This window comes from Homalodisca vitripennis, chromosome 5 (assembly GCF_021130785.1).
Source record: "Homalodisca vitripennis isolate AUS2020 chromosome 5, UT_GWSS_2.1, whole genome shotgun sequence".
Classification (NCBI taxonomy): domain Eukaryota; kingdom Metazoa; phylum Arthropoda; class Insecta; order Hemiptera; family Cicadellidae; genus Homalodisca; species Homalodisca vitripennis.
The window spans coordinates 94,065,910-94,087,699 of NC_060211.1; the positions used below are offsets into that span (position 1 = coordinate 94,065,910).

Sequence of the window (21,790 nt, forward strand, 5' to 3'; positions counted from 1 at the left end):
TACCGCACGTCACCAGCACTGCCAACCGCACTTTCTCCCGTCCTCTCCTCTCCGCACTTCCTTACCGTCCCGTTACTCTCCAGTGATTTTTACATTCGAGTTCCGTGGAAAGACTGGGAAAGCTTTAAAACTTGGAAGTTAGTTTAAGTCTAAATGTCTTAGATATTAATTCGTTTGATGGAATGAATCAGGGCTAGTGAACTGGGAATAGCTTTGTGGCAATGAGTGCAGTGTTTTACAGGACCCTGATTTCTCTTGACAGTGGCCGTCGCCTGTCAGCGGAACATGACTCACGGACCAAAACCTCCATTTTCGGAGACAAGTCACCACCGGCCTGCTCTTATCTTATACAGCCAGCATTGTAAACGGACATGAGGGCCGTGACTAAGGTCGCTATTGTATATCTAGTTATGCAAGAGCCGCCACAAAGTAAGTAGATCTTTCAACATTTCAAGCAATACACACTTTATTCAGATACAACTGAGATCTTGAGGTTAGACTTGTGTCTTGGTTACCTACTCTCCTGTATTACTGAATGATCGTTTCAGATTACCGATTTTTAAGATTTATGAATTGGCACAGGACAATTTCTATTGAATGTAAGTTTTGAACCGTTTCGTATGGAGGTAAATAAATATATTAATAATATTAATTTAAGACATGATCAATTATATTCATACTTTTTAAACTTATGGTGCTTGCTCCATTTTGAATAACTTATTGTGAATTAACAGCTTAGTCACTAAACATACAAAAAAGCATCGGTTTGTAAATAGTTTCCTACACATTTACATAACTAACAAGGTAGGAGTACGCCACACCACGTGTCGCCTAACAGGTTTCACTGAGGCTTGCAAGCAAAATATCAACTCTGTAGCTCATTTCATTCTCGACGTGTTCTGCGGATAGATAGACAGACATACAGGAAAAAGTAATTGACACAAAAAAGATGCTCAGCTAAATTCTATGGTTGGACCAGCATAGAAAATAATTTTCGTGTCCATTTAGAAATGAATTTTCATGCAAAATTGAATCTAAGGATGAAATTTTCCTCAGAATGACTTGCCACATGATACACATTTTTATTCATTGACTTAGGTTTCATAAAAGTGTTGAAATAATAAAAGTTTCGATGAGCTGGGGATGTACTACAACGCAAGAGTGCTACAAATAATCAAATTTCGTCACCAATTATTTTGACTTCCCACTCTATTATTTTTCTTTTTACTCTTAACAATTAAAATGTCATATGATTTTATTATGCTTGTTTACATATTTATTTATTTTAGTATTTTCTCCTTGCTATCATGATTACCCAGACAATTGTAAACGTATATTCGTTAACGCTCAGCCGATTCCAATGGAGTAAAGTGAACAATCATTGATCTCATTGTTGTCTATAAATAAACATGCACAATCGGTGATCTCATTGTTGTCTATAAATAAACATGCACAATCATTTATCTCATTGTTGACTATAAATAAACATGCACCATCATTGCTCTCATTGTTGTTTATAAATAAACATGCACCATCATTGATCTTATTGTTGCCTATAAATAAACATGCACCATCATTGCTCTCATTGTTGTTTATAAATAAACATGCACCATCATTGATCTCATTGTTGTCTATAGATAAATCCAGCAAAATTACAAAACGCAAATGTATTGAGATAGTTAGGCTGCATATGTTAATATGTCACATGTTAAAATGTTTTACGAGTTTAGACATTTATTTGTTCTGCTATTTTCTTGTTACCGTCATGGTTAACCACCAGTGACCAGTGTAAAAATATTCGCTAATTCTCAGCCAACTCCCATGTAGTGACAAGCGCCATTATCGAACACATTGTTCCTCATAATATAGAAATGAACCTTCATGCATAATTTCATGTATGTAGGTCAATTCGTTTTCGAGATACTGTGACGGACAGACAGACGGAGATGACATTTTCCCACCCTCTCGGGTGATAGGCTTAGCTAATGCTCAGTTTATTAAATACAAGTAAACAATCAGAGTAGTTTTTACAAATTTCAAACATCTCCTGATTGACATTATCGTATGTATGTACCTACACAACCTTGTATAACTCTGAAGATAACGTGAGAATCTTGAAAACAATTCCTTAATTTATTCTTTGTATACATTTGCTAGTAGACATGTTTAGTGCTTTTGTGTGTAAAATTAAATTTGTACGTAGACATAAACATTTTATTCTGAAAGAGTTAATTTCGGTTTGGAGGACGCAGACAATCGCATATGCAAATCAAACTAGTACAAAACCTGTTTTAAAGCAATTTGCAAGATGTGATCTGTAAGTATTGGAAGGCTTGCAGGTTTGCAGGCGTGAGCGTAAGTAACACACTTAATCGGTCTGTCAATGTATATTAATTGCATAAACACGCAGAGGGAAATCGTAAAATCCTCAAGGTGTTATTTGAGTGGTTGAAGTTATAAAATTGAGTAGATTGTGGCTTACACTCGATATTGCTTTATCGTGATTAAATTTTTTAAATACAAAAAGTCATTGTAAGCAAAGGGTATACAATGGTAAGTGTTGCAAGCTTTTACATGATTTAAAATATTGGTACTGAAGGTATCCAGATATCTTCATTCAGTATTAAAACACGAGTCTGGCGGAGTGTGAAATTCATTATTAAAGCGTTCAATTGTTTAAAAAGGCAGGAATATTTAGAAAATACAATACAATTTTGTAAAAGGTGGCTTTAATCTGTTTCCCATATTTTATTTTTGTAATTACAGAATAGCTGTAAGTGTTATTTTTTATCATTGGACATACTTTGTTTTGAAAGATAAGATTAATAGGATAATCTGAACTCCTGTGACTTATAGAAGACTCTGAAGCGCTGAATGGTATTCCTGGTTTGCTACAGAAACTGAATGGCGCGTTAGTCAACCTTAACCTTAACCTCCACCCCAAGTGAGGTCACATTTCTTGAGTCACCTCACTCACGATCGATGTTGAGTCATTGTACTATCTATAGTGCCGTAGCCTTGAGTTGATGTGCGTGTCTAAGTTCCTATGTATTGGAAATGCAGTAGTAACAACATGTTACTACAAGATTACAACATTTATTTTATTGCATCTGTTAACAAAAACATACGCACGTTTAACAATATAACACAACAAAGGCTGATAGAATTTCAAACCTTTCCTGTTCATGTGTTTTTTTTTTCAATCACCCTGTATATTCCGTATCCCATTTTAATATAATGGGCATAACTATAGCCTCGAAGGGTTTGAGAATTTTAATTTCTGCCTGTCCAAAATGAACTGGGTTCGTACGGATATATGAGGAACACTGAGTTCCAAGGTGGTGCATGTCCCTCCTTGCGATTTGGCAGAGCGTTAGCGAATATTTTTACATTAGCCTAATGGGTAATCATGTTGGCAACAAAAAAATAGCAGAATAAATCAATGTTTAAGCAAACCCAGTACACCCATAAACGAGTTTGAGTTTAACGCAAGCAGCCTAACTTCCCAATATATTCATCATTTTATACTGACTTGGTGTATAGACTTTTATTATTAAACACTGGTATGAAATCCAAAGTAATGAACAAAAATGTGAATGTATCATGTGGCTTGATATATCGTGAAAGGTTTCGTCTGTAGGCTTAAATTGTGTATGAACCTTAATTTGTATAGACAAGATGGAGTTCTATGGTGGTGCATATCCGACCATGAGATTTGGCTGAGCGTCACTGAAACCAGTCATTCAGTAGGTTGAGGTAGCCTAACATTTCTATTGTTTGCTAGGTGACGTAAACATTTCTTTTTCGTGATGATTGTCGATGGGTCAATAATGAATGAGCTATCAGTGAAGCCTGTTTCGCATTCCTACCTTGTATGTAACATTTCATATATATATATATATATCTTGATAAAAAAGACAGTCTTTGATGACTGTAGAATAATTGTGCACAGAAGATTAAACCGTGCAAGTTGACAAATAGCAATCTCTTGTCATGGGATTTTTTATAAAGATACAAAAAAAAGAACTGGCAGGTAACTAAGGTCTTCATTTTAATTTTTATAGTTAACAACCTAGTGAAAATATACCAACCAGGAAAACAGAAAATGCGCTAGAAAAATATAAAAATGTAATCTTTGAAAATATTTTTTCGTTATATTTGAAAAATCAAATGCGCTGAAAGTAAACTGCTAGATATTATTGATTTGTGGGATTAACCCTTTTTGGATCTTAGAACGCTTAGTCTTTCAAGAGCATCATAAGATAAACTTTACAAAATTAGTGTTTTAAGTGAATCTAAAACGAATTGTTACATAACTATAAAATGTTCTACAAGTTAAAACTTTTTCTGTCTGAGATAGCAGATGTTGACTTTTTGTTAAAGTTGTTTGTGGGTAATCCTGGTACGTTATACGGTCCATTGTAGCTAAAGTTTTGACAGAATATCTGCACTGACACTTCGCCAACAAAAATTGTAAAGTTGGTGTCAAACTTTCTGTAACGGCAATGTTCTAAATTGCTACTCTTGGCATTCCTGACACAATCTGGACTAACGCAATTGTTTATTGATTTGAATGTCTGTTGGATGTGACATGAGGTAGGCTACTTAGTGATATCACACTTCGGAGCTCACGGATTCCATTCTTAAAATTGGCTAATCTGTCATTTGCATGTTTTCTCCTTTCCGAAGGTAAACATGAAAATGGTATTTAGTCTCTAAAACCGCGTGTAAAAATAGGCCCAAAACGTGTTTTGCTTACTTTTGAATAGTCCATTCTAACCCTTGGGCTGTATCATGGATTTCTAATATACGTATGTTGTACGTAAAATGGAAAATTATTTTTATAGAGGTTTTTCAAAATTTATTCTAAAGGCCAGTTTAAATGAATATCGATCACATGTATGGGATGTTTTGAGAATCCACAGGAAATGTTTTTTTAATTAACGAATATTCAATTAATCAACTAAATTATCATCTTATACTCTGCTTATGTCCTGTCAATGGCGACATTGGATTAACTTCTTTATTTACTATGTGGTGGTTGCCCTAACTAAAATGAAGTCCATCTTCAAGCAAACAATTATTTATTTATTTTAAAAAATTTTTTATTTGTGTCGTAGAACATTTGAAGAAGTACGTGACGATCGCACGTGTCCAATCAAATTGGCATCAAAGTACTCCCATCTTACCTTACACTGGTTGGACTGTCAGCATACACATATTGTATAGAATACTCTCAGGGCTCTTGCCAGAAAAATTAATGTGGGTGTGAATTCCTACAAATATTTTAAATTTAACTGTTTAAGTCAGAAGCAAGAATAAATAGTACGTTTGAATTCCAAACATCGAAATATTAATATCAATTAAGTTATGAACAATTATGGAACGTGTCGTAAAGCCATAAAGCTACACTGTATATTTAAAATTAGAGGAATCAATATATCCATTTTTTGCAACACCGTATTACAAATTTACTTCTTTCTTATAAACGACTTGTTTGTGTAACGTGTAAAATGCAATTCTGTTATTTTATCCGACTTTCGGATGCACATCAAACCATCTTCTTTTGAAAATATTTGTGGCATTTAAACATTTTTGGTGTAGACTATTGCCACTTTCTCCAAACTTAACAAAATGCTTTATAAAAACATGCACTATGTTGGCAACAGATAAATATTACGTTTACGTCATAGTTAATGTCATAATACGACAGTCGTTCCTTTAAATTAACATTCTCCATCCTGCACCTTTTATGAGTGTTATCTAAAAAATTAATTTAGATACGCTATGGAGTTCGAAAATAAGTTTTAGGTGACTAAGTATAAGTGGCATTCGGTTACTATTAGTTGAATACAGCTGTGGGTTCCAATTATTTCATTGTAGAAAGCTTAAACTATGTTATCTTTGATAAAAATTCTGGATACACCCCTGATTGTCTTATTTCAAATAATACAAATTTTAATGACGGTATATTGTAGAATTCCTTGCAATAAACAGTTAATTATAATTTACTAACTTCAGACAAAATGAATTAAAGGTACGGTAATTCAATATAATTTAAAATTATAACTAATTTATTTTCTGTACTAACCAGTGAGTAGTGGGTAAATCCATTAACTTTTATAAGTATTTTTCCCCCTAGAGGGTCAAATGGGGACAGGTAAACGGTAAGATACTGAAGCAATAGGACTATACTCTCCGATCACGGCGCGGCGCGGCGGTGGAATTCTTCCACAATGGATCGGCCACGACACGGCCCGCTTATTGAACATCGTGACAAATCGTTTATTAACGCGGCTGAGAAATCATTACGTACACTTAACATCCCGCAACAGCGCAATGGAGTGGCGCCAAATATTCTATTTCGTAATGTTCAATTAGTAGATTCAGTCTGAAAATTAAAATACGGCTGGTTGTTCCGGCAATAACTTTGGAATGAATTGTCACTTTTGAAGTGGTTGGAATTGGCCTGTCATAAAAATGTTTTTTAAAGGAGAGGCTGTCCCATTTTGAGCCTTATTCTGCCCATCCTATGGGTCACTTGCCCGTATGAATCAGAATATGCAGGGGGTTGAAACAGTACAAGATCGATAGTACTGATAAAAAGTGTTTCTGTCATATACATGATTTGAACCTGCGCCATCTCTAACCCATGCTCAAAAAACCTTGCACCCGTCGAATCAAGGCTATTAATTTATTTTAAAATATAACATTGTAAGAATGTTATTTTTGTGCTTTATTACCCTTTGTTAATGTTTCAGCGCAACGAAGGCAATCGGAGCGATACACGTTCACGTATTGTTCAATGGAATGGCATCTCCGTCTGCAGTAAAGGTAGCAGTTAATACAGCTCCCAGCCAATAGCCAGTAGCCAGGCTGCAGTTGTTATGTCTAGCTCGCTCTGCCATAATACACGGTCGCGATAACGCCGAGATTTCCAAGCAATAAATCGCCCCCTCTCCGTCCGCGTACGTGATATTGTAGTATGTAAAACGCGATTGGAGGAGTTAGATTGCATTCTGTCGTTATCGCGCATGCTGGCTGAGTGAACAATTACCTGGACTCGTCGATGTCACGAGCACGTCTGAGGCGCACTCACTGTTACTGTGGTTATTTCCGTTGTTGACAGCGTTCGGTGTGTAGGCAATTATTTAACTTAACGCGTCATAGATAAATCGATGATGCATTGTTTCCAATCTGGTATCGAATTAAGGACTTTAGACCAAGTGCGAGAAGCTTGATTACCGTAAGTACAAATTACGTATGTTGTTACAATGTTCGATATTAGCGAAGTAGCGATAGCATGTAATTAACATAAGAAATTCCCAAAAATTGAGCGTTTTCATGTATTTCTCTGTGGTAAGTGATTGTGTTAATTTGTAAAAAGTTCACTTTATATTTTGATATCAGTAGGTGAGTGAACATTATTATTAAAACACTATAAATCTGTAAAAAGTATTGAAGATATACTTAAAGTTATTGGAATTTAAAGAGAAGGAATTTATAAAACTAAATGAAAGTCACGTAATTAAGGATTAGCTCGTATCGACCGACAGTGGACAAAGAAAAAAATTACTATATAACATTTACTAGAAATCTAAAGACTGTTATGAAACACATCTTAGTTGGCTTATAACAGAAATAGGCTTTTCAGACCTCTGTGTGTATGCAGATTTTCTTGATTAAGGAAACTCAACATCAACTAAGGCACAACATATTTTGCCTGAAATCAATTACAATGGCCATAAGTATACACTTTAAGATATATTACGTTGATCGTAGGAACAAGGAAATCTCAACATGGGCGTCCTATAATTTACTCGAACCAAAAGTGACCATACAAAAGCCTATGACATTGCGCGCAAAACCGCGGAGAACTACTAGTTTTAACATGAATTGTAATCGTGTACCTTTCAAAAACCTTATAGAATTTGTGTTTTTTATTATACTAAACTGCAAATTTTAAAACGTTTAACGGTCAAAGGTTTATTTTAAAGGGGAATAAAACTAAAGGGGTTTAAGAAAGTATTTAAGAATTTGTTGCGTTCGAAATCGCTGGTAACTGCTAGTAACTTAGACGTAGGCTATCGTATCCTGTTGTCCCTGGATCACTATCTGTATTAACTTTACACTTTGTCGCAGCGAGATGTAGCGATGAATAGCAATTGGAAGTTTGAATGAAACTAGATAATTTCTTTATCCAGTCTTCTTCGAACTGTTGTCTGAGTGATATTTACAACCTATCGTTAGCGGCATACGGTCGCTATTATGTAAGTTAGTAAGTATCTGTGGACAGAAAAGCTGAGTTTACTTTTTGGTTTATAGGACAAGAGCCACTACTAAAGGCAAAAAATATTATGTCTTCGTATGGTTATCTATTTAACATAATTTTATACTATAGATGTGATATATTAAGGTACGAACTAAATGGCTATTTTAATTATTAACAGTGTAAAACAATAAACCATCCATTTCAATTAACGTGTACTACGAGTAACGTGTCTACTCGTATATACATAGAGTATATTACACTAGCTAACGGTGGACCTAGATAAGAAATCATTAATTCGCAGGTACTGTAGATGTTTATGATTCATTAGGACAATGCCGAATTACTCAGATAGTGATATAATGCTATGTGGAATTTGTTTAGATATAATTCCAATCAGTAATCCACTTCATATGTGATAGCTTGAATTTTGATTTGAGTAAACTTTCGTTAATATTTACTGCATTAGCAGTTCACTGTGCGAGTGTACTGGAAACATCAATGATCAAAATGAAGAATGAGTGCAGGTATTAGTCCACAAGTGTTAATAAGTCCAGTAAGTCTACAAGCGTGGACTAACTGTCCTACCCTGCAGAAAAGTGACGTCAGCCACCCTCGTCAAAACTAGGCGTGGACCTACAGTCCTACAATCACCTTTGCACCTGAACAAAAGACCGGTTTACGTTCTCTCTGCTCCCTGCGGGGGACTCCAGTCAGCACTTCGTGTGTCGCGCCTTGCTCTCTCCTTGTTTACCTCACACCTAAGACAAAGCGCGGTTTCCGGTGCGTGCACAAGTTGTGCCAGCAGGAGGCGCACAGCACGTCACAACAGATGACAATCAGCTGATTGACACCACGGTGCTCAGCTGTTGCGTAACTGCGCGCGCAGCATCTGACCATAACCTCACATTTTGTGTTAATCCTTCGGTTATTGGGTATATAATATAAATTTTTTTGGCCAATGGGCTAGTGAAATTTAGGTTGTTTATCCCAGTATCATTGTTGCGCTACACAACTAATTTGTTATGAAAATTTTTTATCTATTTTCATTGTCGAATGGTCTCCGAGACATGCCCGGTTTTTATTCTGTATCATAATAATAATAATAATACATATTTTAAATAGCCATATTCTTAACCTCCTCCACATATGACCAAAACCCGTGTCTGTGCTCAAAACACTGTGTTGAACTGTATAATACTCAAATTTAGTGCATGTTTTTGTTTTCTTTAAGATGATTGATGTTTTTTCAGCGTATTGAAGTTGATTCTTCAGAATCCCATGAGAAATCCGAAGGAAATTCAACTTACATGTAAGCCTATAACTTAAATACACCTGTTGATTTAGAACTTTATAAAACAAAATCTTCAATACATGAAAATGAAAATTAGGTTCATCCTACTGATGATTCTCACTATTTGAAATAAATAAGTCACCATAATACATGTTCATTTTAATAATTAGAAGTTCTTGATAACTTACGCCTGCTTAAATCATTTGTAGTACTGGTGTATGCTGTGTGTGTAAGTATCGCGGAACGGACCGATAGTTTGAGCGGAATCTCCTCAACGTAGTTCCAATATGAAATTTTATTTTTTAGAGTATGCCATTCAGTTATTCTTAAACTAGGGGCAAGCTTTCTGAGGAGTATGGTTATTTGTCACATGACCTGAGCTCTGTAGGCGATGAAGTCCATGCAGTATGTAGTATTTTAAAACTGAACAACGATTATAACAAATTGATTAAAGTTGTGATGTTTGGCCGTACAATAACCCTCGAAAATTGTTTTTGTCACTCTTAAAATAATTTATCCTTTATATCGGATATTATTATTTTCTTCAAAACAAGTTAGCTCTCTTTTCTTTATTAAACAACTGTTTTCACCAAAACAATAATAATTATTTGTGTCACTTAAGTAGAGAAAAAGAAATTTAATATTTTAATAATATTTTGTATAGACGATGTGTTTTCTATCAAATGTGTCCATTGTAGCTTCAAATATAACAAAGAGTATTATGTACAGCTATTCCAATTGTTGAGGTTATGTTCGTCAGTTGTGCAACAGCTGATCGTTGTGACGACGTGTTTATCAGCTGATTGTCATCAGTGGTGACAGTGACGTCTGAGCTGTGCAGCGTGCACCTCCTGCAGCTGGCAGCGTTTGGGCGGGCAGCGGAAACTGCGCATTGTCTTACGTGTGAAGTAAACAGTGACAGGTGTTGGTGCAGTGGGAGGCGTTGCGTGCAGAATGTCGCTCTGTGGTGACAGGTCGTTTGTGGGGGTGTCAGCTTTACAGTCGGCCGTTTCTATGTGAAATATCATTCTGTATAGGCCTAAATGAGAATCTGTTTCAATGTGCAAAAAAAGTTTAATTTTACAATAGTTTTGGTTAAGGAAAGAAACAACTCTTTTTACATTGTTACAATGCATAGGCTATACATGATTGATTACTCATAAATGCTTAGGGATATGTTAGATTATTCATACAAACTGTAATTTATACACATTTATACTGATGTGATACTAAATAATCTCTAGAAGCACACTTAGGGAAAACAGCAGAATATTTGGTAATCTCTTGTTTTCCTGCTATGAAAGAATTTGGTAATATATATTTCTAGCAGCCCTTGATAATGAATGCACATCTACAGTACATAAATATTCATTACTTCTTAATTTGTATCGACTGTATCGAAACTACGGTTCAGATTTAATCAAAGTCGTTACGTTGTAATATTAAATGATTAAGAATAAAAGAACATTACACGTTTGAAAATAATATGTTATTACTTATATTTATTTCAAGTAAAGTCTCAAATGTAAACATCAGTACAATAAATATATACAGACTAATAAAGTGAAATATTACATGTTTATATATTGCAGTAGACTGTGTACGTGAGTCAACAAAGGATCGGGTTGCCTCCCAACCACCCCCTCTCCCCGGCAAATTATTGACTTACTTGCGATCAGTGTAAACAAGTAACATCTCGTCTTTCGAATTATTTGCAGTGCCTATGATTACTTTGCAAGGAAAAGAATTATTACGAAAATATTGACAGGAAATTTTTTTGACTAAAATTAATTAAGTATAATATAAACTTTTCTTTGTACTAGGCGTTGTCCGATTAAGATAAATATATAGATAATAAACATGATATATCTAGGTTATATTTTATTCTTAGATGAATCATTTAGTTGCAACTGTCCATCTTTAAATTAATATTAACATTTTCATGATAAATTTAGTTACTCTTACATACTTATGTTAGGTAGAAATCAATTGTTATATTTTATGATTAAAATTTATATATATATATATATATATATATATATATATATATATATATATATATATATATATATATAGGTATACATTTTAATTTAAAATTTATTTAAAAATCAATTGTAACTACTGCCGTAAACAGTGGGAATAAACCACAACAACACTCGGATCCATCTTGCTATTGATATGGAAGTTTTGGGTAAGTTTTCTAAGCGAGTTACAGCAATATCAACGTTGTAGAATGCAGTTACAATAATCGAGCTCTGTAGTATTACAATTATACGCATGTGGATAGACAATGAGGTTTTCATTAAAGAACAATTTCAGTTGTTTTATCGTGGCCGGTTATTTAAGAGCAAAGCTCGGCTGATAACAACGACATGGTTTGGCTGTACTGGCGCTGATCCAAATTAAACGGAACCAATGTTGCCAACCGACTCTCTTGTTTGGTTTGGTTAGGTTGGCTCCCCTGACGTGCCACATCCACACTTGGCGGCCAAGCCTTGTGACCGACGTTTCGCGTTTCTATGGTTAAATCCAAGTGACTGGGTGCTTTGTAAAATTCCTGTATGTTTATATTAAAAATCTATTGTTCGTTTTTTTTAATTTTTATTTTCTTAGCAGTTTTATTTCCGTAAAAATTTAGTTATATTTTCGTTTAAAGTTTAATTACAGATACATACTGTTGTATAAGTTTTAACATTACGCATTGGATTATATTTACATCCGGTCATTTAAATATTACGAGATGTAGCTACATATAGATTTTATTAAAAAAAAAACATTGTGAACTCTTTACTTAGCATACAATGTGAGTTCATAGTTATAGATGTTATAATATAAGATATAGTTAGTTATATTTTAATATAACAAACCCAGCTATTACTTATATTTAATCTTTTATTTTAACAGATTTTAATTAAAAACGAGTTAAAAGTAGTCCAAAATCGTAGTTAAATAATTAAAATGCTGAGTAATATCAATGAACAAAGTATTCCTCCAATATTTTAATTACATTTCGTAATTTTCAACTCTTAAACAATATCATGAAGGGTTGTTAAAGTTATGTCTGCCTCGGTTACTGACCCTTGCCGTTATGGCAGACAGACAATCGTCTCGTGGTGTAAGACCCCCTGTGGTACAGATATCATTATAAAGGGTTGTTGAAATTATGTCTACCTCGGTTACTGACCCTTGCCGTTATGGCAGACATAGACAATCGTCTCGTGGTGTAAGACCCCCTGTGGTACAGATGTCGTCATGAAGGGTTGTTGAAATTATGTCTATCTCAGTTACTGACCCTTGCCGTTAATACACATAGACGATCGTCTCGTGGTGTGAAACCTCCACATTGGTACAGATGTCGTCATGAAGGGTTGTTGAAATTATGTCTACCTCGGTTACTGACCCTTGCCGTTATGGCAACAAACAATCGTCTCGTGATGTAAGACCCCCTGTGGTACAGATATCATTATAAAGGGTTGTTGAAATTATGTCTACCTCGGTTACTGACCCTTGCCGTTAATACACATAGACGATCGTCTCGTGGTGTGAAACCTCCACATTGGTACAGATGTCGTCATGAAGGGTTGTTGAAATTATGTCTATCTCAGTTACTGACCCTTGCCGTTAATACACATAGACGATCGTCTCGTGGTGTGAAACCTCCACATTGGTACAGATGTCGTCATGAAGGGTTGTTGAAATTATGTCTATCTCAGTTACTGACCCTTGCCGTTAATACAGATAGACGATCGTCTCGTGGTGTGAAACCCCCTGTGGTACAGATGTTATCACGTATGGTTGATATGAAGCCTACCTCGGTTATTGACCCTTGCCGTTATACACGCACGTTGTATGTTAATCGCATAGTGTATTGTGTTCCTATCCAGCAATTAACTTTATATTTAATGTCTTGTGCTCTAGTTGCGAGATCTTGTATAAAAAAACTTAAATTTTATTGTAAGGAACTGCCATTAGACTTTACTTTGAATCTCAGAACCAATGTTTATTTGCACAGCCTGTGCACAGTGATATCCCTATGATTTTTTTTGGAACTGTTAATGCTAAGGAAGAAGAGGTCAGGACTCATTGTATTATAGTGTCATTATGGAAATGTTACTTTAAACAGGAAACGTTTACACATTTTTCCAATTGACTAATTAATTAATTTTTGCTAAATAACTGCAACTTTTTCACACGTTAATAAGTTTAAAGACTTTTTGAGGAATTGGAAATTTTTTTTAAATTAGTAATTATTAGTAAAACAACTCATTAAATATTTTTGTATTTTTTGGATGAGGCTTTTCGAAACTACGGTAATAAGATATTTAATAGTCTTCACAAACTAACTTGATAAGTTAATTTAAAATGTCAAAATGTCGATTGTTCATAAAAACTCAACACCCATTTGATATTTTGATACTCTCTACTTCAGATATTCAGGTACATGTCTTTGATGTGATCTGTGTCTGGACTAAGTACCCAAATCATAAAACTGTCATAGATTTTCCTTGGTTTCAGTGGGCCGGACTAAGAGTCCAATGAACCTTGGTTACATAGAAGAGGCCACTTTCAAGGTCACCACGAAATGCTGCTGTGCGCTGGATGTTCGTTAACGTCGCATAGGTCGCTTGTCCGTCAGGTTGAAAATTATATATAAACATAGCAACGAACGAATCTGGTGCTACGTAAAGCACAGACAGGAGATTAAATTCCTATGTGTTGCGTATTTTCGAAGACCTGGGATGTAATCTGTAACAATGATCAATATTAGCAGAATCGATCCTGAACTTTAAATATGAAGAGATCACGATCACGGACAGTGCACGGTGGGGAACCAGGGCAAACTGACTCAGCCCGACTGATAAGTATGTTTACTCGCCATACAGGCCTATTTACTTAGTGATGCAGGTCTACGACCAGTCGAAGCGGTGTTGATACTGTCACGTCGTAAATTGTCTGAAGACAAATTTAACCTTGGACCAGAACAATTACACCGCACTATTTATGATCCTAGTTTGTGAATGGCTTTATTTTTCGTCCGTAATACGTGAATAGCTTGTCAGTACTATTTAAGCTTGGACCAGAACAATTACACCGCACTATTTATGATCCTAGTTTGTGAATGGCTTTATTTTTCGTCCGTAATACGTAGAATAGCTTGTCAGTACTATTTAAGCTTGGACTAGAACAATAACACCGCACTATTTACGATCCTAGTTTGTGGATGGCTTAATTTTTCGTCCGTAATCCGTAGAATAGCTTTTCAGTACTATTTAAGTTTGGACTAGAACAATTACACCGCAATAGTTATGATCCTAGTTTGTGGATGGCTTTATTTTTCGTCCGTAATCCGTAGAATAGCTTGTCAGTACTATTTAAGCTTGGACTAGAACAATTACACCGCACTATTTACGATCCTAGTTTGTGGATGGCTTAATCTGTCGTCCGTAATACGTAGAATAGCTTGTCAGTACTATTTAAGCTTGGACTAGAACAATTACACCGCACTATTTACGATCCTAGTTTGTGGATGGCTTAATTTTTCGTCCGTAATCCGTAGAATAGCTTGTCAGTACTATTTAAGCTTGGACTAGAACAATTACACCGCATTATTTACGATCCTAGTTTGTGGATGGCTTTATTTTTCGTCCGTAATCCGTAGAATAGCGTGTCAGTACTATTTAAGCTTGGACTAGAACAACTACACCGCACTATTTATGATCCTAGTTTGTGGATGGCTTTAATTTTCGTCCGTAATACGTAGAATCTTGCGTGTCCGTACTACTCTACTACTTCTCCTGAACTATTCGGAATAACTGAATTTCCAATTCTAACGATCATTGGATTCTACTTAGTGTACGCGATTCTTCCATTTCTCTCTCTTATTTCGTTATAACTGAAATACGAACTGAATGTTTAATCAGAGGCTTTTGAAAATAACAGTGTAATCCATTTTTTGTAAGATTGATGATGCCTAGAAGGGATAATATATCGTTAGCCAAATTGTAAATTAAAACAGAGAGATTCTTCTGTCATTTTCGAGTGTTGGTGTGTCAGTGATTTAGTTTATAAACGGACATTCAAATAGTATAACAACGTAACTATTACTTCTTACTGTTAGTGAAAGTTACTATAAATCGATCGTAACTGGTATTTAAGTGGACATTTTTGTTCCAGATACTCTTGTGTTGGATTATACACTGACCGAGGAGAGGAGACCTGTATGATATCAAAGGTAAGTGAGAGACTTGTAGTGTTGTGTGACAAGGCAGCCTCCAGTGCTTGTTGGCAATTCACCGCGCTGAACTGCCTTGCCCGCCCTCATTAATTCCCTACACGCTCGCCACTCATACAAGCCCCGCTGCCTTCCGTCATTTGCATCGGCCGTGGTCCACCACTGCATAGCTTCCTACTACCACTGGCTCACTAGCGTGTATCTCAGAATGTTCCTATTAAAGTTTCATAAATAGCTACATACTGTCGGGGGAGTTGTAGCGATTGAAGGGTTACGGACCACAGCCGTTCCAAGCGCACTCACACGCACATTCACAGGTTTAATGGTCGTTTTGCTCTGTCAATCATCGACTGTGATCCCAATGTGCATTGACCAGTTTTGTTCATTCATATTAAATGCAGTTAACCTTATTAACTAATATGGAAACTGCAGAACAAAATAAAGAAAATTAGTTCAACAACGATGTAGGCTACTTGAGAAATACAGTAGTAGAGCGAACTTTTAAATGTGTGAAACTGTATTAAAATCATCATTCCATTTCTATAACGTGTTTAAAATTAAATAAATAAAAAAGGTTTCTGTATGCCATGGTACTATTAATGACTCAGGGAAAGTAAGTTGAGGGGTTTCAGCAACCAGATGGTAAAGAATCAATCCCTCAGGGGCCCCGGCCCTTCAGATAGAGGTTAGAGAGCAGACAACTTACAACCTACAACTACAACAACAAAAACAACTTACTACTAACTGTACCATGTTGTAAATAATAACATTGTAAAGTATCAGGATAACATAAAAACAGAGTAACTCTGGAACTAGCAATGAATAATATTTATTGGAACCAGAGTTTATGGTTTGAAGCTCGTTTTACAGTAAAGAACATTACTGTAAAATATGATAAAACCCTGGACGTCTTGCTGGAGGTTTATTGACTACAACCATTCAACAGAGTGTGCTAGTGTTTCTCTGGATGTAGCCTTTCAACAGCTGTTCTTGGCCGTTGCGTCGCGTCAGATCTTGCATGGTGTGAACTGCCGTTTAAAGTAACTGGAAAAATAGAGTATACGCTATAAAAACTGTTCAAATTTATATTTTTACATTTACAAGGTTTAAAAAGACTAGTTCATAATATTTGCATAATGGTGTATAAAAAATTTAAACCCTCTTAAAAATTCGAACCTCTAATAATCTCACACGTTATTATGTTACATCGAAATTTATAGATTTTCTTTAAACAATGCATAAAAACATTTGTTTAAAGTTATAAAGGATTATATCAAAGTTGCTTTTAAAATATAAATCAAAATATACCGATTCGGCAATGAAACTATAATAAAGTATTAGCATGTGCGTGTGGATACGGACAACGTGGTTTTTTTTTTAATAATATGCCAAACTTAAAATACGTATAAATAAAATAATAACAATTTGCTTTAAAAATAAAGCGTATGTCTGTTAAAAAAACATCTCTTAGAACTGTGTGTAAAATAATGATAGATAATAAATAATACTTATGTAGCTCTTGCTGTGTGTAATAATTATCTTAGACATTTTAATCGTAAACGGAAATTCATTGGCCATTTAATAACTGAAGAGATCGAGAAATAACCATACCCACGAGGAAGTAATCACAGTTTTTTTGTTTTAAAATGTAATGTTCCAATAAGCAATAAATGTTTGCCTTAGCCAATGATTGAAATGTAATACTTACTTTCATTTGATCTTATGACATTTATACATAGTGCTTTTTACATGTAGCAATAGGTGTAAATGTGTTATCACGTATTTCATCATAAACCTTTTATTGAAAATAATCTACGAAACTGATTGCTGATTCAGGAACATAACCGAGATACTGTAATTTACACGTTGTATAAATCATGTAACATATGCTATGAGTTGAATTACTATATACTGGTAATATGTTTGTTCCACTCTCTCTCTCCCTTGTCTTTATAACGCGTGAAAACCGGTCGGACATCCATCTGTACTTCCCTAATAGAGAATGCGGCGCTATTGCGTGTTAAGACCTCTTATCTGATCCACACTAAAATAAGTTCTATTATTAGAATCGGCCAGCTGGACTCTGTCTCTAGCCAGTGTAGCATAGTGTTGTGGTGTTTGGTGTGGGAGAGGGGGTGGCGGGGGGAGTGCGTGGCACTTGTTTGTTAGTCCAGATAATGCTCGTGTGATGATGATAGCTCAAGGTCACCTGCTACTGCTGTTGCATTGTTTTAGATAACACACCCTACGCCGCTCTTATCTCTTAGGAATGTTGCAATACGTCGTTTTTCCCTATATAGCTTTGCTTCTCTGTAAGTGTTATCATCTTAGTAGTTACTGACTTGTTATAGAATTATTGTTATTTCACTATATGTATCTCTATCATTATTTATGACTTCGCTATGTTCGATGTAGTTTCTAAAAGGACGTGTTGTTACATTCAATAGAACGATAAATATTCTTTCGTTATGTTCCGTCTAATTTAGAAGCGAAATGTTATTACGTTCATTCAAACTTAGATTTATGGCGATGACGTTTATTCAACATCGTAATGTATTAAAAAAACCCTCCAAATAATATTTTTACATTTGTATAATAGTTTTGATTTGATGCTGTTTACTTACTGTCTGTACAACAACGTCTCATCAACTTGTTAATTTTAATAAAGTTATTGCCATTTTATTGTATTCGATTTTCTGTACAGATTTTTGTTTAAACACTACAGTATACAACAACAAGTGGTGTTAATGTCTAGAAACGTGTAAGGTGATTTGTGACGAAATCATCCAGCAACATCGATTTCTCTGTGAACAATAGCAAGTCATCCGTAGTCGAAGCGGCAACTCTGGCGATCGATAATCGCCCCAAAGATAACATACTTCATAAACAACAATGTGGCGCCTTGCTATCATTGCAATATTTGCTCGAACCACACGCTTCTCTCTTTCTCTCTAAACTACGCTTTCGCGGTGTTGTCCGTCCGTTGATGTCTAGAAACGTGTAAGGTGATTTGTGACGAAATCACCCAGCAACAGCGATTTCTCTCTGAACAAAGAGAAGAAATCCAAGTCCAATCGCAAGTCATCCGTAATCGAAGCGGCAACTCTGGCGATCGATAATCGCCCCAAAGATAACATACTTCATAAACAACAATGTGGCGCCTTGCGATCATTGCAATATTTGCTCGAACCACACGCTTCTCTCTTTCTCTCTAAACTACGCTTTCGGTGTTGTCCGTCCGTTGATGTCTAGAAACGTGTAAGGTGATTTGTGACGAAATCACCCAGCAACAGCGATTTCTCTCTGAACAAAGAGAAGAAATCCAAGTCCAATCGCAAGTCATCCGTAATCGAAGCGGCAACTCTGGCGATCGATAATCGCCCCAAAGATAACATACTTCATAAACAACAATGTGGCGCCTTGCTATCATTGCAATATTTGCTCGAACCACACGCTTCTCTCTTTCTCTCTAAACTACGCTTTCGCGGTGTTGTCCGTCCGTTGATGTCTAGAAACGTGTAAGGTGATTTGTGACGAAATCACCCAGCAACAGCGATTTCTCTCTGAACAAAGAGAAGAAATCCAAGTCCAATCGCAAGTCATCCGTAATCGAAGCGGCAACTCTGGCGATCGATAATCGCCCCAAAGATAACATACTTCATAAACAACAATGTGGCGCCTTGCGATCATTGCAATATTTGCTCGAACCACACGCTTCTCTCTTTCTCTCTAAACTACGCTTTCGGTGTTGTCCGTCCGTTGATGTCTAGAAACGTGTACGGTGATTTGTGACGAAATCACCCAGCAACAGCGATTTCTCTCTGAACAAAGAGAAGAAATCCAAGTCCAATCGCAAGTCATCCGTAATCGAAGCGGCAACTCTGGCGATCGATTATCGCCCCAAAGATAACGCACTTTATAAACAACAATGTGGTGCTTTGTGAACATTGCAATACTCGCTCTAACCACCCACTTTTCTCTTTCTCTCTATACTACGCCTTTGATTTGCAGGAACGAGAGGTGAAGTTAACCATGCTGCAATGTAGACAACTCATTAACGGTTATTATAATTGTATAAATTAAGCCCAGTCATAGATAGGGAGGCAGATTGACCATTTCTAAAGTAGTTGATGCTGAATTTTAACGACACTAATGATGGGAGCTGAATAGTTACAATTAATGACCAACCCCCCCTTCCCCCTCCCGGTCCAGGACTCGGAGCGGTGCCCTGGGCTGAATTATTATAGCGGTCTCTTGGCCTCGTTTATACTTCGTTTTATTTTCCCTCTTCATCGTTGTGTTACATGGTTACAGTCCCATTCTTCTTCGCACTAATGTAATTTCTTTTAAATAGCTGTGTATAAATCACGATTTTTGTCCCTAATAAATAATTTTGCTATTGCGATAACAGTCTGTAGGTTTTATGCAGACTAAATTAGGTCACTAATACTCCCAATTTGAAAATTAATTTACTTGTACAATTCTCTTTAATATTGCCTTTGCGTACATTTTATAATAAAGTTTAATGTAATTGATAACGTTGGTTATATTATTTATTTTATTTTATTATTTACTCGTTACTAATGTCCGTTTAGTCCGTCGGACTTTTGAAAATGTGTGTATTAGTGAATAGTGTGAGTTATATTAGCAGTCTTACCGGAATTGTATTATTTTTATCGTTACTAATAGGCCTGTCATTACTAAAATTATCATCCCTTTTGTTAAATAATCTTAGCTTTTCACTAACTAAGTTATTGTAAGTGATGCTATTTCGTTATTTAATCGGCTTTAGCATATTCGTCTTCATCGCACTTAGAGATGATCATTGATATATCTATGGAACGAAGTTTATATATTTCGCACATTATTCCAATATTATCAAATAAATATGGAAATATGGACACTCTTGGAGTTTCATTTAGTTAAAGTTACTCCTTTAGAATAGGACGCAAAGAGTAAATATAGTCCTATTGCGAAATAACGTTGTAAAGGGTGCTTTAGGTGGCAAGGAATCCCAACGTTGATCTCTCTCCACTTTAGTGTTTGTTTTGGTTAGCATTCCTTTTCTCCTAGCTACATATAGCATAATGTTATGTACATACACACATACCTTCCACAACCAATAAATAGGAGAGTACTGAAGCCGTTATATATAATTTCTACATATACTTTGTTTAATAACCAGTTTCTTCAAATAATCTGTAAACAACAATTCCCATAATATTTATGGTTGTTGTGCACGATAAATTGTTACGAAACTAGTTATGTAAATACAATATTTCTATTCCTAGAAGGAAAGGCGTATTAAGAGGCGGCGCGGCGCGGCGTCGTGTAACAGTAATCGCCCAAGTGCTCTGCATATATGGTGTAATATATTACGTACAATATAGCATGTTTAAAGCGCATTTCTATGCAAGAAAACTTATTTTTGTGAATTAGAAAAAAATTGATGGTATGACACCTAAAAAGTGTTATACAATGTTTAGAATTATGTCAACATATAATAATTTTTAAAGCAATATAACTTTAAATAAACAAATATAGGTTAGTTTAAAGTGTAGTGTATGTTCATTAAGGGACATTTCTCCCCACAGTAATGTAATGACAATCATACGTCACTCGTTGTTCCGGACGTGTTAACAGTAAAACTAAGATAATTAAATGATTAAAACTGTTAAACGGCAATCATTGCATCACTGGTTGAAGAGTTCGGTTTTGCAGTAAGACTAAGTTGATTTTATTGGAGCTGTCCATTATATTATCTAATTTCCAAGCGCTTCCAAATAACTTTTTACTCGTAAAACCACTTTGATATTACTAGGATCAACACATATGAACCGATGAACTTTTTTGTAAGTTATTTTGTTATTGTTCCGCCTGAGAGCCGAGGACGTTGCACCCAACGGTCCCTGTCCAAGATGGCGACCCGATGTCCAATAACACACACCACGCTACCCTCTGCGCGGTATCGATTCACGTTAGGGTCGCATCCCTC

The 21,790-nt window shown here is 35.6% G+C and overlaps 1 protein-coding gene across 2 annotated transcripts in view; it reads left to right on the forward strand.

Moving 5' to 3' along the window:
• LOC124362540 overlaps window positions 1-21,790 on the forward strand; it is a 412,553-nt gene that overhangs the window by 37,378 nt on the left and 353,385 nt on the right. Inside the window, exons 1-2 of one of the 2 annotated variants that reach the window (XM_046817140.1) lie at window positions 7,124-7,246; window positions 15,738-15,795. The gene's annotated coding sequence lies outside the window, so the exon portion shown is untranslated. Of the gene's footprint in view, window positions 1-7,123; window positions 7,247-15,737; window positions 15,796-21,790 lie in introns of those variants that run through there. The other variant, XM_046817139.1, reaches the window with a different exon arrangement.